At 39.2% G+C, this 22477-nt stretch overlaps 1 pseudogene across 1 annotated transcript in view; it reads left to right on the forward strand.

Annotated features, from left to right (window-relative positions):
* The window catches only part of LOC306861471 (membrane-associated guanylate kinase, WW and PDZ domain-containing protein 2-like), a 255785-nt pseudogene that overhangs the window by 152682 nt on the left and 80626 nt on the right, over positions 1-22477 (forward strand). Inside the window, exons 3-5 of the transcript in view lie at positions 9098-9217; positions 17045-17260; positions 20804-21008. The product of the transcript in view is annotated as a membrane-associated guanylate kinase, WW and PDZ domain-containing protein 2-like (transcript). The remainder of the gene's footprint in view (positions 1-9097; positions 9218-17044; positions 17261-20803; positions 21009-22477) is intronic.

A 22477-nucleotide genomic window follows, 5' to 3' on the forward strand; every position in this document is an offset into this window, starting at 1 on the left:
ATTTATTTATTTTTATTTGTTAGTAAATCTTAGCATTGGGAACACACCTATGATGACTCTTTCTTCCATGCCTGCTCATCATGTTCCTTCTTCCTTTCATTGCTTTACCATCCCCATTGCTTGCTCCTCACTCCTTCTAGTACATCCTCCATGGCTGTTCCACCTCATCAGACCACCATAGTCCAATCAGAAATTACAGTCCATATCTCATATACTTGCCAGAATAATACTGCCTTTCCACAGTAAATGGGTTGGTGGTTGTGGATTGCAATTGCCAGTTCCTTTTGCAAGGCATTAATAGCAAGCTGTAATTTCCCCTGATGAATCACAGTGCAATGTTGTCATATTGTCTCATAAACAGGAGGCAGAAGAAGTAGGTCACCGTCTTTTCTCATCACAAGCCACATTCTCTGCAAGGGATTACTTGCAGTGGCCCTTTCATACATGGGCAAGACAGGATTTGGACCCTTGGCAGCTGTAAGGCTGATTTTCCTTAATGTTTTTGGACGGTGACTGTATGTGCCGTGACTTTGAGGGGCAGAATGGGAGTTGCCTGAAGTCTTTCTTTTAGAGTCTGTCACATCGCAGTGGCTAGTCCTTAGATCAAGAGACGTAATCTTCTATCTCTCAGCAAGACCAGAGAGAGAGAGACTTAGGAATCAAGTTCAAGGAAATGAGACAGGGTCCATATTGCAGGCATTAGGAAGTGTCCGGAGGCATCCTTTGGGTTTGGTTAGAGCTCCATCCTGACCTCGGTTTGGTTGCCAAGATGATTCATAGCACCCAGCCAAAGGACAGAAGCATGCCACAGAAAGCTGCACAAACCCCATGCTATACCAGCGTTCCTGAAGAACAAGCACAATGACTGTACAGGCTTCTTGCATGGCTCGGTGCCTACTAACACAGTAACAGTAATCCCCTTTGATCAGAGCAAGATAATCACATGCACAAGACAACAGAGGAAAATCCAGAAGTGATGGATTTCCAGCTAAGCATCTCACATCTTTTCTCAAATGGAAACGTGGCACATGCTCATAAAGTATGAATTTCTGCACACGTTCTTTTGCATTAAGCATTCTGTTTGTGGCCCCCCATTGATTTCAACCTAGTTCTATTTTCATGTTGTTAAATTACTTTCTGACACCAGAGCTGTGGCCTAGCGGTTGGCTCACATGCTCCATCACGTTGTGTTTTGGTGCTCGTGCAGACATTGCAAGTTCAAGTCCTATTTCTTCTTGCCATTTCATGTTCTTTCTACTATCTTTCTTAAAATGAGGAATATGACTGTCAATGGAAAGTAAAGGCCAACACTGCAAAGTAAAGTAATACACTGCAAAAAACTATCCTTTATAAATAAATCTTTTATTTTACTTATCCATTAAATTTCACCAGTCACTGTGACTATGAAGCTCTCATGTCCTTGAATTTTTCTGAGCTCAAACACATTGTTAATCTTATTTTCTAGTTTCATTGAAAAACAATCAGTGGTGTGCCCAAGGGGTCGATTATAGGCCCAATTCTATTGTAAATTATTTACTGTTTTCTTTTAGTGAATGCTCATTGTTCTTGGTTTTCTCAGACCCATATTATTATGTTTTAAGACATTTTGTGAGATTTTAAGAGACACGTTATGTTTTTAAAAAATAATTAATTCTAAGTGAGAATTCAACTTTTATTGTTAGCTGAACCTCAAAAGAAACAATTGTGTTTCAAGGACAAGACATGTTTCTTTCAGGAAATTGTTACAAATTGGCTAATTGTGTTACATTTCAAAAAGGCCCTATTGAAACTATCAAAACCCCTTAAACATTTTCAAAGTTTCATAAAAATTAATCTTAAAACTAGACAAATTCCTACAATAACGTTTTTGCTATTTTTCCTATACATTTTGATTTTTTCAAGAGGAACATTTGTTGCAACGTAACCATGAGATACAAGCCTTTTGGAGTGCAGTAGTTGTTAATGAAGAATATAATATAATAACCTAAAGAATGTGCTATCATGTCCATGCAGTGGAAATTGAGACCTTCCAGCCTAGATGAAGCACATACTGTTCTTGTTACATACCTTGTGAGCCCATGCCAGAATATAGCCCACACGCCATGTTTTCAAAGAAACACCAAGCCCAAATCCTTCACGCCTCTCTTCGTTTTCTACCTTGCTTGAGAAAATGTGCAAAGACACTATTTTCAGATAGTATTTTCCTCCCCCCTTCTTCTCAGCAGGAGATATGGAGGTACATTTTGTACACGGGAAGATGATGCCACTTCCAAGTGGACAATACTGAGAACAAATATCTAGCTGTCTACTGCATTGAGAAACTGTGAGCATTTTTTTGCAGATTGCTGCAGCCCATGATTGCTCAAGTGGAAAGAATCACTTTTTCTCTTCCTCTAGAGGTTGGTAAACTGGAAGGCGCTTTCCATCTTAAGTTGAATTAGATGTAAATTGGTTAAAAGCTTGATTAAGAAAAACACTCTAGAGAGAAGCTCAAACTTAATAAAACAAATAAGGATTGTAAAAACTAGGATAGTACTTTGCATTGTTTTTCATAAGTATTATCCAATGATGTATGTCTATTATCTGCACTAACTTCTTAAAGTCCATAACAAATTAACATGGCCTAATGCATTAAACTCTTTGGAACGAAGCACTAATGGACAATTTGCATAATAAGTAGGTCACGCAAAAATCTACACAAAATGCAAGAGACCTAACTTGTGTGTATCTAGACATACTGAGATATATGGCTCAGTGTTGATAGCGTTATTGACAGTGTGCTTCCAGCTGTCTGACAACGAGCTACATACAGTATCCGTAAAACATCATATAAAAACATCAGTTTTCTTTGGAAATCCGGTGAGAAATGTTGTGTTTTCTGAGCATCTACCTACAGTTTATATCGGCTCAAGATAAACAGATTGATGTGCATCTCGTCAACAAAGCCTTTCTGCCAAAGTAGCTGTCTCTCCTGAGAAGAAATCACTGGCGTGGAGATCGATCCATCTTCCAGCAATTTGCTTTTCTTATTTAAAGTATGATTTATCAACAAATTGAGCTTTAAGACGATGTTGGCAAGCGATTTAATGGACATAGTGGATTAATTTTTTCATTATGTTATTACACGCTTGGGTAGTCGGCGGTATTGTGAGATATTCTAGTTGTCGTGATGAGGCAGTCTTTGCGCAGTCTTCAGTCAAACCTCGCCCCACACAAAGACACGGGTCGTGAGAGTGAAGACATTCCATTTGCCCCTATTTCCTGTGACCTGTCATTAGCATGCCCATTATAACTCTGAATGATATGCTATCACGGTGGAAAGACACCCGGCTCTGGGGCTTGTTGTCATTGTGTAGCTATTGATTGATAGATGATGAGAGATGATGTGAGTTTCAAACACTACTGACAACTTGACGACTGTGCAGGGCTCCTGTTGGGATTCTCCGCAACACTTGATGCCATCGTCTCAGCAGAGTGCGAATCTATGCTGTCAGATGTGGTTTTTAAACTGCTGTAGTTGAATTTTGATTGCTGTGAACTGGTATTTGGTAGGTCAGTTAATGGATGAGAGTGTCACTGCTTCAAGTCAGCCAGTATTTGGACAAATAGAGGGTACAGGAATTTTCTATGCTGTTTGCTTTTGTTGTTGTGTGTCCTGGTACTTAGGTTTATGGGAAGTGGTGAGTAAAGGTCTTTTAGAGTTGTTTCGATTTTGGAGGGTCAATGATAAATAAGAATGCCCGCAAAAATTAAATTTTAAAACACGTCAAGTTCTTTAATGTTCTAGTTTTCTATAGTATTCTTATTGTACATACACATACACACATACATACATATATGTGTATATATACATACATACATACAGTGGGGCAAATAAGTATTTGATACACTGCCGATTTTTTTAATTTTTCCACTTACAAAGAATGGAGAGATTTAGGTACACCTCAACTGTGAGAGACAGAATATTAAAAAAAATCCAGAAAATCACATTGTATGATTTTTGAATAATTAATTTCCATTTTATTGCATGAAATAAGTATTTGATCACCTACCAACCAGCAAGAATTCTGGCTCTCACAGACCTGTTAGTTTGTCTTTAAGAAGCCTTCCTATCCTCCACTCATTACCTGTATTAATTGCACCTGTTTGAACTCGTTACCTGTATAAAAGACACCTGTTCACACACTCAATTGATCAGACTCCAACCTCTCCACTATGGGCAAAATCAAAGAGTTGTCTAAGGACACTAAGGACAAAATTGTAGACTTGCACAAGGTTGGGATGGGCTACAGGACAATAGGCAAACAGCTTGGTGAGAAGGCAACAACTGTTGGTGCAATTATTGGAAAATGGAAGAAATTCAAAATGATTGTCAATCTCCCTCGGACTGGGGCTCCATGCAAGATCTCGCCTCGTGGAGTATCAATGATCCTGAGAAAGGTGAGGGATCAGCCTAGAACTACACAGGAGGACCTGGTCAATGACCTGAAGAGAGCTGGGACCACAGTCTCAACGGTTACCATTAGTAACACACTGCACCGCCATGGATTAAAATCCTGCAGCGCGCGCAAGGTCCCCCTGCTCAAGCCAGCACATGTCCAGCCCCGTCTGAAGCTTGCCAAAGACCATCTGGATGATCCAGAGGAGGCATGGGAGAAGGTCATGTGGTTAGATGAGACCAAAATAGAACTTTTTGGTATAAACTCCACTCGCCGTGTTTTGAGGAAGAAGGATGTGTACAATCCCAAGAACACCATCCCAACCGTGAAGCATGGGGGTGGAAACATCATGCTTTGGGGGTGCTTTTCTGCAAGGGGGACAGGATGACTGCACCGTATTGAGGGGAGGATGGATGGGGCCATGTATCGCGAGATTTTGGGCAACAACCTCATTCCCTCAGTAAGAGCATTGAAGATGGGTCGTGGCTGGGTCTTCCAGCATGACAATGACCCCAAACACACAGGAAGGGCAACTAAGGAGCGGCTCTGTAAGAAGCATTTCAAGGTCCTGGAGTGGCCTAGCCAGTCTCCAGACCTGAACCCAATAGAAAATCTATGGAGGGAGCTGAAACTCTGTGTTGCCCAGCGCCAGCCCCAAAACCTGAAAGATCTGGAGAAGACCTGTATGAAGGAGTGGGCCAAAACCCCTGCTGCAGGGTGTGCAAACCTGGTCAAGAACTACAGGAAACGTCTGACCTCTGTAATTGTAAACAAAGGTTTCTGTACCAAATATTAAGTTCTTATTTCATGCAATAAAATGGAAATGAATTATTCAAAAATCATACAATGTGATTTTCTGGATTTCTTTTTTTTTATATTCTGTCTCTCACAGTTGAGGTGTACCTACGATGAAAACGACAGATCTGTCCATTCTTTGTAAGTGGGAAAACATGAAAAATCGGCAGTGTATCAAATAATTATTTGCCCCACTGTATATATTCATTAGGGCTGTCAATTTAACGTGTTATATTATAGTATTATATTACAGTTCAGTAAATAAGACGTTGATATTGTTATATTTTAGGGGCTTTCAAAAAAATGCACCAAAACACCCCAGAGGGTTAAACACAATATTATGTGTTTTTGAATAATTTTGCAGAGAATATATTACCTTTAAAGCCAAAGCAGAACTGTTTTGTGTCACCGAGCGACACATCAGGGTTTAGTTTCTGAATGAATGCTCGTTTTGAACAAATCGTGTGATCCAATGATTCAAAGCCCCATTTATAAAGATATATATATTAGTGCTGGGCAAAGATTACAATTTTTAATCGTATGATTTTTCTACAATTAATTGCATTGTTATGCACAAAATTCAATAATGAATTCAAAAGTAGTGTATTCTGCACTTTCATTTAAAAGTACTGCTTTATGAACAAAAGTACAATAACATTTGGTTTGCAAACACTTTAAACAAATAAGGTGTTTTTTACAGCAGTATTCTCAACAACACAACACAACAGAGAGTGGCACGGGACAACACTCGTGTGTGGGATGCGGGAGAATAATAATTTTTGGTGGACTCACACTAGCCAATCTTAACTAAGCCCAAGTGCGTTGGACCCCCAAAGCCCGGTTCGTTTGAGCAGTGTGACCGCTCCGTGGTTCGTTTAGCCATCCCTGGCTCGTTTGGAAGAGGTGGGCCAGAGTGCTGTTCAGTTGGGCTCGGGCACGGTATGCATGTAGTGTGAGTGCTAACCTCGCTGGAGCACAGAACTTCTGATACATGCAGCATGATTGTGTGAACATTTCTGAGCGGCAAAGTGATAGATCTGTAACCGCGTCCCAAACAAAAGTCCAGGGGTCAGAAAGTAAAAGTCCTGCCATATGTTTATTCCACTCATGAACTCAGCCAGCTAATTTCACTAATTAGTTCTACGTCCTGGCTGAAAAACTGTGCTAATTAGCAAATCCAGGTGATTGGAACAGAATACTGAGGAGGATTTTTACTTTCTGTACCTGGACTTTCCACCTCTAGGAGCTAGACATCCAACCACACCCTAACCCTACCCCTTACCCTATCGCTAAACATACTGTCCAGAGAGGGGGAGCTGGAGGTGATTTGGCTCTGTAGTGAGCAGTCCTTGGTTCAAAATCCCACCCCTTCTGTGTACCATGGTTTATTTGTGTGAATTGAGAGCCAATCAACAATAATAATGATCATGAAAAATGTGTTAATGCACAATAAAATTGTCGACGTTAATTAATTAATTTAGTTAACGCTTTATTATCACGTTAACTAAATTAATTAATTAACGTTAACTTGCCCAGCCCTAATATATATATATATATATATATATATATATATATATATATATATATATATATATATATATATATATATATATATATATATATTAGGGTTGTCAGTCGATTAAATTTTTTTATCTAATTAATTACATAATTATGACATTTATCACAATGTGAACATGGTTTTAAGTTCACTTAAATTATAAGTTGTTTTTTAAAGTCTAATAATTATTAAAATTGCTAGCTCTTGATTATACTGTAATGTTGAATGGCTATCAGTGTCAGTGGTTAAATATTAGGAAACAAATTCATAGAGACAACAGTTGGTATCAGTGATACTTGCCTTCAGTCAAAAAAGACGGCATTAAACAAATATTAAACATACTTTCTTTATGTTGTTTCTACATTAATTTGAAGATAAATGTGAAATTATTGCAATATAAAAGTATATTTAAAAACTTTAATGTTAGGAGGGATTAATTGTGATTGATCCTGATTAATTTCAGGCAAAAAATGTGCAATTAATTAGTTAATTACTTAATCAATTGACAGCACTAATATGTACACAAAAATGAATTAATAATTCATAAATATCTTTCACATATGTCACACCTCATGACGTTTTACAGTCAGAACTAACCTTACTTGTCATGAAAAAGGTTAATTTATCTGATAATTTTAAGACACTTGACCTTTTAATAAGAGATTTCCACAAATTTTTAATAAAACTTTATGTCCAGAACTTTGTTCTTTATAATAAGGCTTTTTCTCTTCATTATGATATCAGGACAGTTTTGCCACCCTGACATTTTTAACTTCATGCCCTTCAAAAAAGATTTTAAAAAAGAAAAACATTATTTTCATAGAAGAGGTCTGTTTCAAATCTTTATTAGAAATCATTTTTAATTTGTTTTTGAATAAATTAATAGATATAGAGGGGGAAAAAAGTAATGTCATTGACCCTGGAGTCTTTCTAGAGTTTACTGTTGGCACTCACGCAGTGAGCTCCCTTAACATGCACAGTTTAGAAATACCCCAGTGCTTACTCAGCTAGCAGAAATTAGCACAAACTCCGGAGCTCCTTGCTGGCTAATTACAGCTCTGCTACATCCAGGACTCAGGAATACACTGACACTTCAGTTTATCATTTTAACCCATTGCTTAATGTACATACACTTTGAACTGTTCTCATTGTATGCTCAGTGATGGGTGGTGTGTGTTGATTTCTTTTTAAATAGCTTGGAAATTGTTAGTATTTAAGGTAGTAAAAATGGATATTAAGCATTTTACCACCACACACTTTTAGCTGCTACAACAGCTAAAAGTGTGTGGTGGTAAAATGCTTAATATCCATTTGCTTGTTTAGCTGGTCTCCCAACCTGGCCAAGCTGGTGTTCATCTGGTCAGCCACCTGGTATTCTAGCCTGAGGTGAGTTCCCAAAAGCAGCTATGGTCGCAACTTCCGTCATTACATATAGAGTTCAACAGAACCTGCAACCATAGTTGGCTATACTGATGCTTTTGGGAAATGCACCCCTGAACAGCTAATAAGGGATTAAAAGCCCTCTAAAACTATAGTAGCAAACCTGACTAGCTTTGTGGCTAGCTAAGAGCTAGCAGCATACCACCTTAGGCTATTTAGGGATGCTCATTATTATACCTCCAACCCTGATTAAATACACCTGAACCAGGTAATCAAGGACGTTTGGAATGCTAAAGACTTCCAGGCAGGAAGTTGGGCACCCCTGGTCCAGTTTAAACTGTGTTTTGCATTCTAGTCTCATAACAAGAGTAAATTGGACACCAACTAACATTATAGTTGTGCTACTGTAAGACTTGACTTGGACATGAAGTCTGATAATACACTACCATTCAAATAAATTTTTTTTAAATAATGTAACAGTATGTTTAATATGTATTAAAAAAAACAGCCTTCGTGAGCATGAGACTTCTTTTGAAAACATTAAAAGTCGTTAATTATTACAAACTTTTTGGTTCATGGAAGTTCATGGAAATTTTGTCAACAAAATAACAAGGTTTTTTGGAAAACACCATTTCTCCAGGCTCGTATGTTTAATTTTGTATGAATGGAGTTATTTTCACCTTAAAACCTCTAAACCCCGACATTTAGTTTGTTTTCCTTCCTCATTCTTTTTTCTATGCATATGTGGTACTCTGAAGTGAACCAGTTACCCAAGCACCTGTTCTGTTTGGCTCATGTTGAGCTTTGCTATAAAACCCTTTTTTGTTGTTGTTGTTGTTGTTGTTGGATGAATTAAGCCCATGGCACAAACCCTTAGGTCAACGAGCCCTCTGAACTAACTCCAGCCTTTCTCTGTTCTCTGTAGGTACAACCAGGCAGCCTAAAGAAGGAGAGGTTCCAGGAGTGGACTATAATTTTGTGACCATTGAGCAGTTTGTGGAATTGGAGAGAAGTGGAGCTTTGCTGGAAAGTGGAACTTATGAAGGTAAATTGGCCAAGTTGCACAACCAAGTTTTTGTCCCAATATCTCATTGGTAGGATTATATATTTCACTAAGTCCTAAACTAACTAACCAACCAATTAAGTATTAAAGTTTTTTGTGCTATGGACATGAGCAATACCTCAAATCATGGAGTTCCTTTCTAAGCAATTTTTAACCTAGTGAATGACAATAGCAGGTAAATAATCCCATAGACATGCATTGAAAGAGGGAACTGTATCATATTTATCATATTATCCACATTTTTAGGCAAATTTTGAGACATTGCATAAAAAATGCTAGATTAAAACAAGATGTTCAAAATGTGCATACAAAAACTCGCCTTATGTGGAAACATTGTTTTATTCAGTTAGAAGACATTTGCATAAATTGCAATTACCAAGAAAATTATTAGTTGTGCATCAGAAAGGTGTGAATTTGCTTGAACAAGTTACATGAATGAATAATTCTCTAAGAGAACAAAAGAAAACGTCTCAGGTTACCCATGTAACTATGGTTCCCTGAGAAGGGGAACGAGACACTGCGTCCCCTAGAGGACACTTTGGGGAATGCCCTCAGCGTGACCGGTGTCTGAATTGCATGTGGGTACACGACAATGAACTTGACATTGGCCTATGACGTGTTACTGGTGCGACCATGAGTATAAAATGGCACCTGTAGAACACATCATCAGCTTCTTGTCTGAAGGACAATGCCTGAACCATGGCAAGGGGATGCAGTGTCTCGTTCCCCTTCTCAGGGAACCATGGTTACATGGGTAACCTGAGATGTTCCCTTATCGCATGTTTGATGTTCCCTTACTCGCACTGCGTCCCCTAGAGGACACTTTGGGGAACGAATACCCACGCTGCCATGCTGAAGGAATGAGTGCCTTATTAGCAGGCATAAGCCAGGAACTCTAAGAAGTTCTCATTCCCAAAAACACACCAGCAACTGGCCTTATTGCACCACGGTGCTAAGAATTGGGAATGCGAGAGGCGATACTACCCCTCTTCCCAAACATCAGTATCTTGAGGGTTACAGCAGGAGTGGGACGCGAGTCACGGAATAGTCCACTTTCTCCGCATACCTCTCATCTCTGAGCGCAATACGGAGAGAACCCCACCCCTGCGTTTTCATACGGTTAATTACAAGAAGTAAATTACGAGAAGCGGTGCTGTCCATCCACTCAAAAACCGTCTTGATATTGTGAGGATCACAGCAAGTGGGACGCAAGCCGCGGAATAGCCCACCATCTCTGCATACATCTCACATCAGTGCGCACAACCCAAAAAAAATCAAAGCCTTGGACTCAGGGCTTTGACTTGCCTCGATAACTTCCCTGAGGTCCTGCCTCTGCCTTGCGTGAGGTTGCTGCTACACTCGCCGCTACACTCGCCTTCTGACTCTGCCGCCAGCTGGGCCCGGCGGCAGGCTCAGCTTCAGGTGGTTGACAGAAAGGACGCTGCCTACGCCGAAGGATGTAGTGCTCAAACGCCGCTGACTTAACCTTCGCCTCCCTGAACTTACAGACTACTGTCTCGACAGCAGCTCCGAAAAGCCCGGCAGGCGAAACTGGGGCATCAAGGAGAAAAGACCTGTCCTACTCCTTTAGCCCCGACAGGTTAAGCCATAAATGCCACTCCGTGACAACGAGTGCCGCAAGAGAGCGGCCAATGGCATGAGCAGCTTGCTTGGTCGCACGGAGGGCAAGATCACATGAGCGGCGGAGCTCATGAAGCACTCATCCAGACAGCTACTAGACGCGTGCTCCTGCACCTCCACCGACCAGTCCAAGGTTAGCCTGGCGGTGGTGAGGGTCATGACGTCCAAGAGTTCCCCATACGCGAGTGACGAGGAGGAGGCGGTTGATGTAGAATCCGCCTCGACTCCTGTCATGTCTATCTCCTTGGTGCTAGACAGGCCGAGTAGCATGCTTTCTGCCGGATCGGAAGAAACCGGGCTTCCATATTCTGTTCGAGAGTAACGGAGCTGGCGAACGAGGATTGGGATAGGGAGAGACCCGCCCCAAGCTCGTCATCCAGATCTAACTGCGAGCCCCATGAGTGCAGACGGTGCTCTGCCTCGGCAGCAGCGGGTCCAGCACCACGAGCCACAGACGCTTGGCTTCCGTCCTCTAAAAACAGAGCCAAGCGGGAGCAAAGCTGTTTCACCGTAAAAAATTATCACAGTGGGCACACGACCGTGCATGCTGTGCCCCCAGACACACCACACAAAGCTCATGGGAATCGCTAGGTGTGATGTATCTTTCACACGGGGGGACACATCTTTTAAACCTGCGCTCGCTCATTTTTTTTAATTTATTTTTATTTTGTTTATGTTCTGTCACACAAGCACACACAAACAAACGGCTCCTGAAGACAAGAAGCTGATGACTTGTTCTACAGGTGCCCTTTTATACTCATGGTTGCACCAGTAACACGTCATAGGCCAATGTCAAGTTCATTGTTGTGTTTCCACATGCACATCAAACACCGGTCACGCTGAGGGCGTTCCCCAAAGTGTCCTCTGGGGGACGCAGTGCGAGTTCCCATTCGATAAGGGAACGTGTTTTTATGGTCATTCTAAAATACCAGAGCCAAAGCCTATCATTAAAATTATTGGCTATTATTACCTGCTTGGACTGTCTGACACGCTCTCACTCCCCAGACATAAGGCGTCTTCTGCCATTTGCTTACAAATTTGTTCTTCAGAGCATTTTGTTTGCATAAGTAATTTCTTACATTTACATTTAATAATGAGCCCCAGTGGCTACAAGTTATATATTCATTTCTATTTTGTGTTATTCTACATTTTTGTAAGCTTTTTTTTTTTTTTTTTTTTTGCGATAATTTGATTTTTGAGACCCTTGTAGAGAACAGACCTTGGGAAAGTATCTGATTGGCGGTAACTCTAGTTAATTCGCAGCATGATATTAAAATACCCTAAAGGGAAAATGATTCTCTGGGGTCTTGTGAGCTTAGACTTTCTTCACTTCAGAAGTCCAACAACTCCATCCCTTGAATAAATATTACTCTCCTCCTCCCTCTTTCGGTCCATTTCTACTTTTCTCTCCAAGCTGACTCTCTAAACTACTGAAAGGGATCTTCATGTGTGAAATGCATTAGCTCTTCTCTTCTACTCTTATTAATTCTTCTTTCGTGTTCATAATGGTGATTTTGATTTTCATCGTTTTAAAGAATGTGACTAGCGCAGTAAAGAGCTCTTAGACTGCTTCTCAGCTCAGCATTAATAATGTAACATCAGGTATATAATTGGGTTTTTTAATAGGTTTAAATGGATTTCGAAATCTAATATATGAAATAGTCTTTAAATCCTTGGATACAAAAATGTACTGACTAACTCAGGTAAGTATTTAAAATTTAAGTATTTAAGTATATAAAATATATCAAACAATATCCTGTGAACTTCATTTTTCAGACAATCTTGAGCATTCCTACCACAGTGTTATTTCCACCGCATCAGATTATGTATTGTAGTTTATTAGCATTTTGTGTTGGAAATGCTGTTTTAATAAAATGTAGGTGTTATTTGTCAAATCTACTTGTTTAATAGCTCTAAATATATCTGAAATGCTTTATATTTAAATCATCTTTTATTGTAGTAAAATTTTACAATATAACTGTTTACTGTATTTTAGATCAAATAAATGCACCCTTGGCAAGAATCAGAGACTTTAGAAAAAAAAAAAAAGGTAACTGTTACGTGGTGTGCAAGGCAAGGAGTGCACGACGAGCAGAGACAATTAAACAGTCTTTTAATATACAGTCAGGTCCATAAATATTGGGACATTGACACAATTCTAACATTTTTGGCTCTATACACCACCACAATGGATTTCAAATGAAACGAACAAGATGTGCTTTAACTGCAGACTGTCAGCTTTAATTTAAGGGTATTTACATCCAAATCAGGTGAACGGTGTAGGAATTACAACAGTTTGCATATGTGCCTCCCACTTGTTAAGGGACCAAAAGTAATGGGACAATTGGCTTCTCAGCTGTTCCATGGCCAGGTGTGTGTTATTCCTTCATTATCCCAATTACAATGAGCAGATAAAAGGTCCAGAGTTCATTTCAAGTGTGCTATTTGCATTTGGAATCTGTTGCTGTCAACTGTCAAGATGAGATCCAAAGAGCTGTCACTATCAGTGAAGCAAGCCATCATTAGGCTGAAAAAACAAAACAAACCCATCAGAGAGATAGCAAAAACATTAGGCGTGGCCAAAACAACTGTTTGGAACATTCTTAAAAAGAAGGAACGCACCGGTGAGCTCAGCAACACCAAAAGACCCGGAAGACCACGGAAAACAACTGTGTTGGATGACCGAACAATTCTTTCCCTGGTGAAGAAAACACCCTTCGCAACAGTTGGCCAGATCAAGAACACTCTCCAGGAGGTAGGTGTATGTGTGTCAAAGTCAACAATCAAGAGAAGACTTCACCAGAGTGAATACAGAGGGTTCACCACAAGATGTAAACCATTGGTGAGCCTCAAAAACAGGAAGGCATCTAAAAAAGCCTTCACAGTTCTGGAACAACATCCTATGGACAGATGAGACCAAGATCAACTTGTACCAGAGTGATGGGAAGAGAAGAGTATGGAGAAGGAAAGGAACTGCTCATGATCCTAAGCATACCACCTCATCAGTGAAGCATGGTGGTGGTAGTGTCATGGCGTGTACATGTATGGCTGCCAGTGGAACTGGTTCTCTTGTATTTATTGATGATGTGACTGCTGACAAAAGCAGCAGGATGAATTCTGAAGTGTTTCGGGCAATATTATCTGCTCATATTCAGCCAAATGCTTCAGAACTCACTGGACGGCGCTTCACAGTGCAGATGGACAATGACCCAAAGCATACTGCAAATGCAACCAAAGAGTTTTTGAAGGGAAAGAAGTGGACTGTTATGCAATGGCCAAGTCAATCACCTGACCTGAATCCGATTGAGCATGCATTTCACTTGCTGAAGACAAACTGAAGGGAAAATGCCACAAGAACAAGCAGGAACTGAAGACGGTTGCAGTAGAGGCCTGGCAGAGCATCACCAGGGATGAAACCCAGCGTCTGGTGATGTATATGCGTTCCAGACTTCAGGCTGTAATTGACTGCAAAGGATTTGCAACCAAGTATTAAAAAGTGAAAGTTTGATTTATGATTATTATTCTGTCCCATTACTTTTGGTCCCTTAACAAGTGGGAGGCACATATGCAAACTGTTGTAATTCCTACACCGTTCACCTGATGTGGATGTAAATACCCTCAAATTAAAGCTGACAGTCTGCAGTTAAAGCACATCTTGTTCGTTTCATTTGAAATCCATTGTGGTGGTGTATAGAGCCAAAAATGTTAGAATTGTGTCGATGTCCCAATATTTATGGACCTGACTGTACAAAATTAGGACCAGGTACACGGAGGGAACAGGACACTTTCAGGACCAATACATGAACTAATAACCGACAAACTAACATACCAACGCAGGAACTTATAAAGGGACAGATAACGAGGACCGACAGGTGAACACAATGACTAATTACATAACACGGGGAAAACTAGGTCACAAGGGAAGACAGACATATTACAGTAACACTGTAGAACACTTATTCACTATTAACTACGACTTTTCCCTCAATAAATTCCTAATTTGCTGCTTATTAATGGTTAGTAAGGTAGTTGTTAAATTGAGGTATTGGGTAGGATTAGGGATGTAGAATAAGGTCATGTAGAATAAGCCATTAATATGTGCTTAATTACTACTAATAAGTGGCTAATATTCTAGTAATATGCATGCTAATAAGCAACTAGTTAAGAGACCATAAAATAAAGTGTTACCAAAAAATCTTACATCCAGAAGAAACACTCATATTTATGTGGAATTGTGTTTCAGAAAGAAGGAAAAGTATGCCAGACTTGACCAACTTACAGTACATGCAAAGAAACACTTAAATGCATGCCCCAGAAATACAAATATTAACAGTGTGATGTTTATTATTCTACTGCTATTGTTTTTAAATCCATATTTATGAGTTACAGCTGTTGCGCGCTGCAGCATCATGTCAGGTAGTGACCCAGGGAGAGTTGAAGGGGTACTCAACCAGATGCCCTGCTCTCCTCTAGAGCCTGTTCATCCCAGGGGAGCCGTGGCACTTTCACTGAGTCTGTAAACATAGAACAGCACTCGGTTGTTTGAGCAACAGTTTGTGTGTGGTGTTGTACAGGTGTCGGAGTCCTGGCTGAATGGACTTTTGAGTTTTGTTGATTTGTTTGCGGAGACAAGATTTCCACTGACTGAGCAATGTGAACACCACACTCAGAGAAGTAAGCTATTATGAACAACACATCACATTTACCTTGTCATCTGACAAGTCATCTAAGAACATACCAGACTTATTTTTCAAATTTTATATATTCATATTTTTATATTAAAAGCTAATTATAATTACTACTATATGTGGATTAGGGTATTGATGGTTTAGGGACATGTCCATATTTAAAAATTAGCTTTTGTATATGTGTATATGTATATATACTTCCGTACTCACCACTGTTAAAAAGTTTGAAAAGACCCGGCCCTCTTAGTTACCGTTGCTACGTCCAACAAGCCATGGTGCTCTCATGTCACAAATCATGTTCTCATGCAGTGAAAAGTACATTGCGGAGCAAAGAGGAAACGGACAACACGCCGACAGATAAGACAGAGCAGGTTACTTTTGGTATGAAACAAAGTCATTTTTCATATTTTGTAATTTTTTAAAGAAATTCAAACAATGCATACTGTTTTGTGGCTCTTTAATGAATCGTGGCAAATAGCTATAGCGCCTCAGTTTATGTGGCACGTGAAACGATCATCTCTTCCTCTTTACTAGTTAAAGCACAAAATAAACATAAATGAACATCTGAAGGTATCTTGCTTCAACCGTGGAAGATGTCAGTACACACCATTTTTTAAGTTCAAGTCCATGATGTTAATCTACTCTCCTGTCTGGTTTGTTTGTCGAACAATATGGCAGATTTGTCGTTATGATTGGTCAGAACACCTGTCAATCAACTCCCGGCGAAGGGTCAGTTAAGGTTTTTTATTATTTTTTATTATTATTCAGTAGGATACATATAATTGATCAAAAGTGACATATTTATATTTTAAAATTGATAATTGGTGTTCTTCTGAAATTTCTTCTCATCATTTTGGAATCCCGAAAAAAATGTATCATGGTTTCCACAAAAAATACTAAGTAGCAAAACCATATTCAAATTTGACTATAGAACACCTTTCTGGAGCACCAAAGTAATTAAAATGGAAAATGAATCATTATCACACTGCTTATTGTAATTTTAGATAAGCCTTTTCTTTCAAAAATATGAAAAAGTATTACAAATCCTAAACATTTGATCCGTACTCTGTATGTATTTTAATTGCATTTTTTTTTAAACATAACTACTGTTAAAACCAATATTACAATCTTAATTACTACACACCATTCCTAACACTACCCCAAAAACACTTTTTTTTCTCATTTTGAGAATTAATAAACATTATTTTTGAATCACTTTCATGTCATGTTGCCGGAAGTCCCTAAAAGAGGTGTCTGCAAATGTAGCTCACTTCAGGAAACAATTTTGTCCCCAAAGTATAACTACAGTAAACACCCACTGGAAAAAAGGTGCCTTGCCTATTGCCTGAGAGGCTGATGATTAACAACATGCAGGATACTGCATCTTTCTCCATTCCTGCAGTTGTGACTTGGTGGCGGCAGGGCTTTCATTATAAACTTTCAAATGTCAATTATGCATCAAATGTCTGATTGGTTGCAGATAACTATTACGGCACCCCGAAGCCCCCGGCAGAGCCCAGCCCACTGCTGCTGAATGTAGCAGAGCAGCTGTTGCCAGGCGCTACACCCAGATCCCAGGGCAAACGCAGACGTAACAAATCCGTCAACAACATGGAGAAGGCTGGCATCGAGCCGCCCGAGGAGGAAGAGGAGGAGAGGCCCGTCATCAACGGCAACGGAGTGGCCATCACCCCAGGTGAGGAGCTCTCAATCAGTTTAAGAAGAAGAGAGATCTTTTCATGTGCGGATCTCCAGTGTAGTAAATCCAGTTACTGCTGTGACCTCAGATCAGGGTTACTAGCATAGAGATGATTACCGTGAGGCCACTAGGTGCATCATCATAGCAACCGCCTCCACTCTAAATTACCTCATAGTAATCACTGTTGTCAGGGCAATAGCCTAGCAACTGTCGCGCCAGCATGTTATCACACGTTCCTTGTTTTTGCGCTCCATAAGAGCGGCTCTGCGGGGCGGAAACGGGCATCAAGTCTGGATGTACTGAAAAAACCTTTTGTTTTCTTCTGGCTGTAATACAGCAGCATGACATAGTGATTTAGAATCTAACACAGTCAGTGAGAGAATTGTTGACATGTTGTAATATAAAGAACTGCCAGAGGAAAATGTATTGCTCAGAGCTCTTTTATAGCTCAGTGCACTTAAATTCAACATGAAATCAAAATTGACCCCATTTGCTTTCTTAATACAAGTTCCTCGTCTTATTGTGCACAATTCATCAGTCCATGTTATTCGAATGAGGGGGGAAAAAATCTGAAACTTTCAGTTAACTTCGCCTAGACTGGAAATAATGTCAACCAAAGGCCAAATAACTGTTTAGGCATTGTTTTCCAGGGTTTTTTGAATTCTTGGCCGTTTTAATTTAATGTTGGTTAATGTTGATATAGTGATGTTTATGGCAATAATGAAGATATTAACCCTAAAGGGTTAAACCAAAAATAAAAATTCTGTTCTTTGAGATTTTTGTATCTCCATTGAACTTCCACTCAAACTTTGATGCTTCCAAAAGTACAGAAAGACATTGCAACAGAAATCCATATGAACTGAGCTCTTTAATCCAAGTCTTCTCCTTTATATGTTCAATAGATTTAATTTAGCGTGGTGTTCACAAACCTCAGTCAAAATTGATCAATACATAGAGCAAATCAAATATGGTGAATGGAACCTCACCTGTACTTGCTTGACGTGTCAAACATTTGTGTTTCAAAGATGAATGAAAGACTTATGAGTTTGGAACAACACAATCCTGAGTAATTGATGACAGAATGACAGAATGTTCATTTTTGGGGGAAATTAACCCTTCAGCCTCCACATCATAGTCAAAAAATGGGTAAATATTCTTTCACTCAGAAATACATCACTTTATGGACATGAAATGAGTTGGAGTTTAATGTTGACTTTAATGGAGTTCTCAATTTTTCACTAAAGTGTCAACTTTGTCTTTCACGGTGTTGGGTAGTAACTAGTTGCATGTAACAGATTTGTGTAATTTAATTACAAAATAAATTTAACTAATCTGTTACAGTTGCTGAGATAAAATGTTTAATTAAATTACAGTTACTTACGAAAATGTTAACGATTACAAAACGGGGTTTCATCTGAAAATTTTCACACACATACAGATTTGATTGATTTATTTCCCAAATTGCATTGACTGCGCAAAATTTGAAACACCAATGTTGAGTTTGTGTATAGGCTTTGTTTTTTTAAATTAACTGTTTGTTTGTTTTTCAAGGCGTTGTTAGATGCCAATGTTTCCTGTCATAGTTATGCAAAGATTTGGTTTGTATTTAACCTTAGAACGATCTCAAAATAAAAATAGGTGCTGATTTTGTGGTGGCTGTGCTTTATAATTCAATTATTGTAATCTTAAGTCAAGTCATGAAGGATTTTGAAAGTCTGACCGTAATCAGTGTTGAGTATGACTGTTAACTCTGCCTGGTTTACATGTTTTAAAATGATCAACAATTTAGGAACATGTAGAAAAGAAAAGCAGAAAATTAAATTTAGAAAAAGTAATCAAATAGGGAATTTGTGGCCTAATGGTTAGAGAGTCGGACTCGTAATCAAAAGGTTGCAGGTTCGAGTCTCCGGCCGGCAGGGATTGTAGGTGGGGGGAGTGAATGTACAGCGCTCTCTCCACCCTCAATACCACGACTGAGGTGAGACCCTCGAGCAAGGCACTGAACCCCCAACTGCTCCCCGGGCGCCGCAGCATAAATGGCTGCCCACTGCTCCGGGTGTGTGTTCACGGTGTGTGTTCACTGCTGTGTGTGTGCACGTTGGATGGGTTAAATGCAGAGCACGAATTCCAAGTATGGGTCACCATACTTGGCCGTATGTCACGTCACTTTCACTTTCTTCTTTCAAATGTAATCAGTTACATTACTTTAATTAAGCAATTGAAATAGCTACACGACTTAAGTATTTATTACATTTTAAATAGAGTAGCTTGTAATTTGTAACTCAAAATAACTTTCCCAACACTGCTCTATCAAAGTTTCTCTTAAAATTATTTAAGAAATAGAAACCAATAAGACAAATTTTGACAGCAGGTAAGACAACCTATGTTATTAATGTGAATAGCTCAAATAATGTGGCCTTGGGATTTTATGTGAAATGTTTGCGTTATTGAAATCTCTGACTTTTCATTGCACACGTTGGTATCTTGCAATATCTGAGCACAGTTTGAAATGTTGATGAAATATCTGAGACACATTGTTATGAGATGAGAATATTCTTTATTTCTGTTGTGCACCATCTTAAATGTGCCGTTTCTGTATTTCCAGTATATATATGGTTTACACATGTCTGGAAAATATTTTATCCACCATTGGCAAGTGTGGCAAAAAGACACTGTGCATCTTTGATGATTTTAAATGTTGTCTAGATAGACAACTCACTAGGTTTCAGAACAGAGCTTGTGTGCGATTGAGTGAAGCTGTCCTTTCATTTTTCAGTTGATTAAAACATCAGTACTGCTGAATGTTATGGGATTCGGTGTCTTTTTCTTTCGTCTCTCCCTCTCTCTTCCCCTCAATCTCTTTTGCACCTCTCCTTTGGGACCTCCAACCTCCATAACTCAAACTAGGACACGTTCGGCTCTCTATTTTTTTTTTTCCTCTCTTGTTCTCTCTCACTTTCTCACCGCAGACTCCATTTTAATCACTCCATTCTTATTTCACTGTCTCAGTCCGGCTAACTCCATCTCTGTCTGTTCTTCCATCATTTCTTACAGTCACCTGCTTTTCAATTCTCTCAGAAACTCCAAATCTCAGTTACATCTCCCTCTCTTATAAATATTTTCTCTGTCTGTCTCGCTCACATTCACCGGTTTTCTCTGTAGTCTTGGACTCTGAGTTTCCCCAGCCGTGCCGATAAAAGTTGGGAGACGTCTCCCAGAATATAGCGCTGGATTATTGTAAAATTGATAGCTTCTTTTTATAAGCATAGCTTCTCTTGGTGATTATTCTGTTGAATTATATTACACCGTTTTCATCTTTTTTTTTATCCACTTCTACACTCTAATTCTTTTTAATTGATTGAGGTGTTTGAATCAGAGATGTAGGTCTGCAGTTTCCCTTGTTAAAATGTTATGGATTTAGTTTTGCCGTTTAAACAGTTAAGCAAATTATCCTAAAGTACAGTGAAAGTTAATGATCACATAAAGCATTAGTTTTAGAATTAGACTTCTGTTAAAAGCAATGTTTCTTGCATTTTTCAGAGTCCAGTGAACATGAAGACAAGAGTACGGACGCCTCAGGAGAGATGCCCACCACATGCCCCTCCGAAACCTCTACAGATGCCCCTAAAGAAGAGACAGAACCACCAAAATCGCCTCCCAAACCAGATGAGAATGACGAGTTGGGTCCTCTGCCAGATAATTGGGAGATGGCTTACACTGAGAAAGGAGAAGTGTACTTCATAGAGTGAGTATCTATATCGGTCTAATTTTCCGCTAATTAGAATTAGAATGATAAATTATAAGCAGCAGCATTGGTTAAAGGTGTATTCAGTAGTTTTTTACCCAGAGAGTTAAATTAATATGATTAGTAATTTTGAAAAAAATATGTAAAATCATGAACATTGAGCAGTACGCCTAATGGGAAAAGGGTTTTGGACTACACAGCACATATGGATAGGCCCAGTTATAACACTCTTTTCATTATTTAATCTATAGATGAATCACTGTTGCTGTGATCAATATACTTTACTGAGATCTAAATACTTTTTTTATTTTTTTCATATTTTTACTTTCAATTTAAACTTGTTTCTATAGATCATATAGTGCAACATTAATTGCACCATACTTTTTCATTTCACCTCAGAAGATTAGGGACATCCATGAATGAATCATCCATTTGTTCATAAATACATAGATTGACATTATATAATAAAGTTATATAAAGAAAATGCATCTTACTGTTTATTTATTAATATAAATAAAATTTGTAAAAAAAGTATATATAAATATACTGTACACACTTTGATTTTCTATAAAAAAAAAATGTCTGTGATATGTCCCTTGCAAGGAATGTGTGTGTGTTCAATCTTCAAACTGTGACTGTACAGTACTGTGTTTTTCCACAGGGACAGTAGTTATTTTCTGTTATATTGTTCATAACAGAAGATGTATGTGAGTGACTCCAAATGATGCGAGGACAGTCTGCCACTGCTTCATAAAACACCACACACACACACATAGACAGTTTGTTCTGGCCCACACAGTGTGACTATTGAGGATTTAATGGAGTTGTCAAGCAGCCAATGGCGCCTTGTTTTTCTCGAGCTCCCTCACAGACGGAGCGTCTTTAATTCTCAAACTGTAGACACTTCTCCATATGTCTATCTCTCACCATGCACACACACGCACACACACACACACACTCATACTGGACCAGATTAATCACGACAAAATGTCTCTGTACATGCATTTAGTCACATTTAAACTCCCATAGCAATCAAACATAAGCTGAGGAAATGCACTGTGCCAATAGAATGTCCTTTGAAATGCTTTTATATTAAATAAATCTTCTGTAAGAGAGAGATCAATCATAAAGAGACACTGGGGAGGAAGACACAAACTGAAAGACAGAGACACAAGGGCAGAAGTGTGGAGTGTCATAGAGAGCGAGCACATCAAAGGTGCACCATCTTTTCGCCCCTGGCTGCAATTTCTCTGGCTAGTCACTTGGCTGAGTGCCGTCAGTCGAGTCCCATCACTGAGACAGTCAAGTCTACCTTTCTCCCACTGATCTCAGAGCTGTTTCTTCTGCTACTTTTGACAAAAATGAGTCTCGGGGAGGAATACACTAAGCCCAAAAACATACTGAATGTACATGAATGCATAGTATGCATGAACAAAAATGCTTCTTGCTTGTGTTCTGAAATGTGTCAG

Source organism: Barbus barbus, assembly GCF_936440315.1.
Source record: "Barbus barbus genome assembly, chromosome: 42".
Classification (NCBI taxonomy): Eukaryota; Metazoa; Chordata; class Actinopteri; order Cypriniformes; family Cyprinidae; genus Barbus; species Barbus barbus.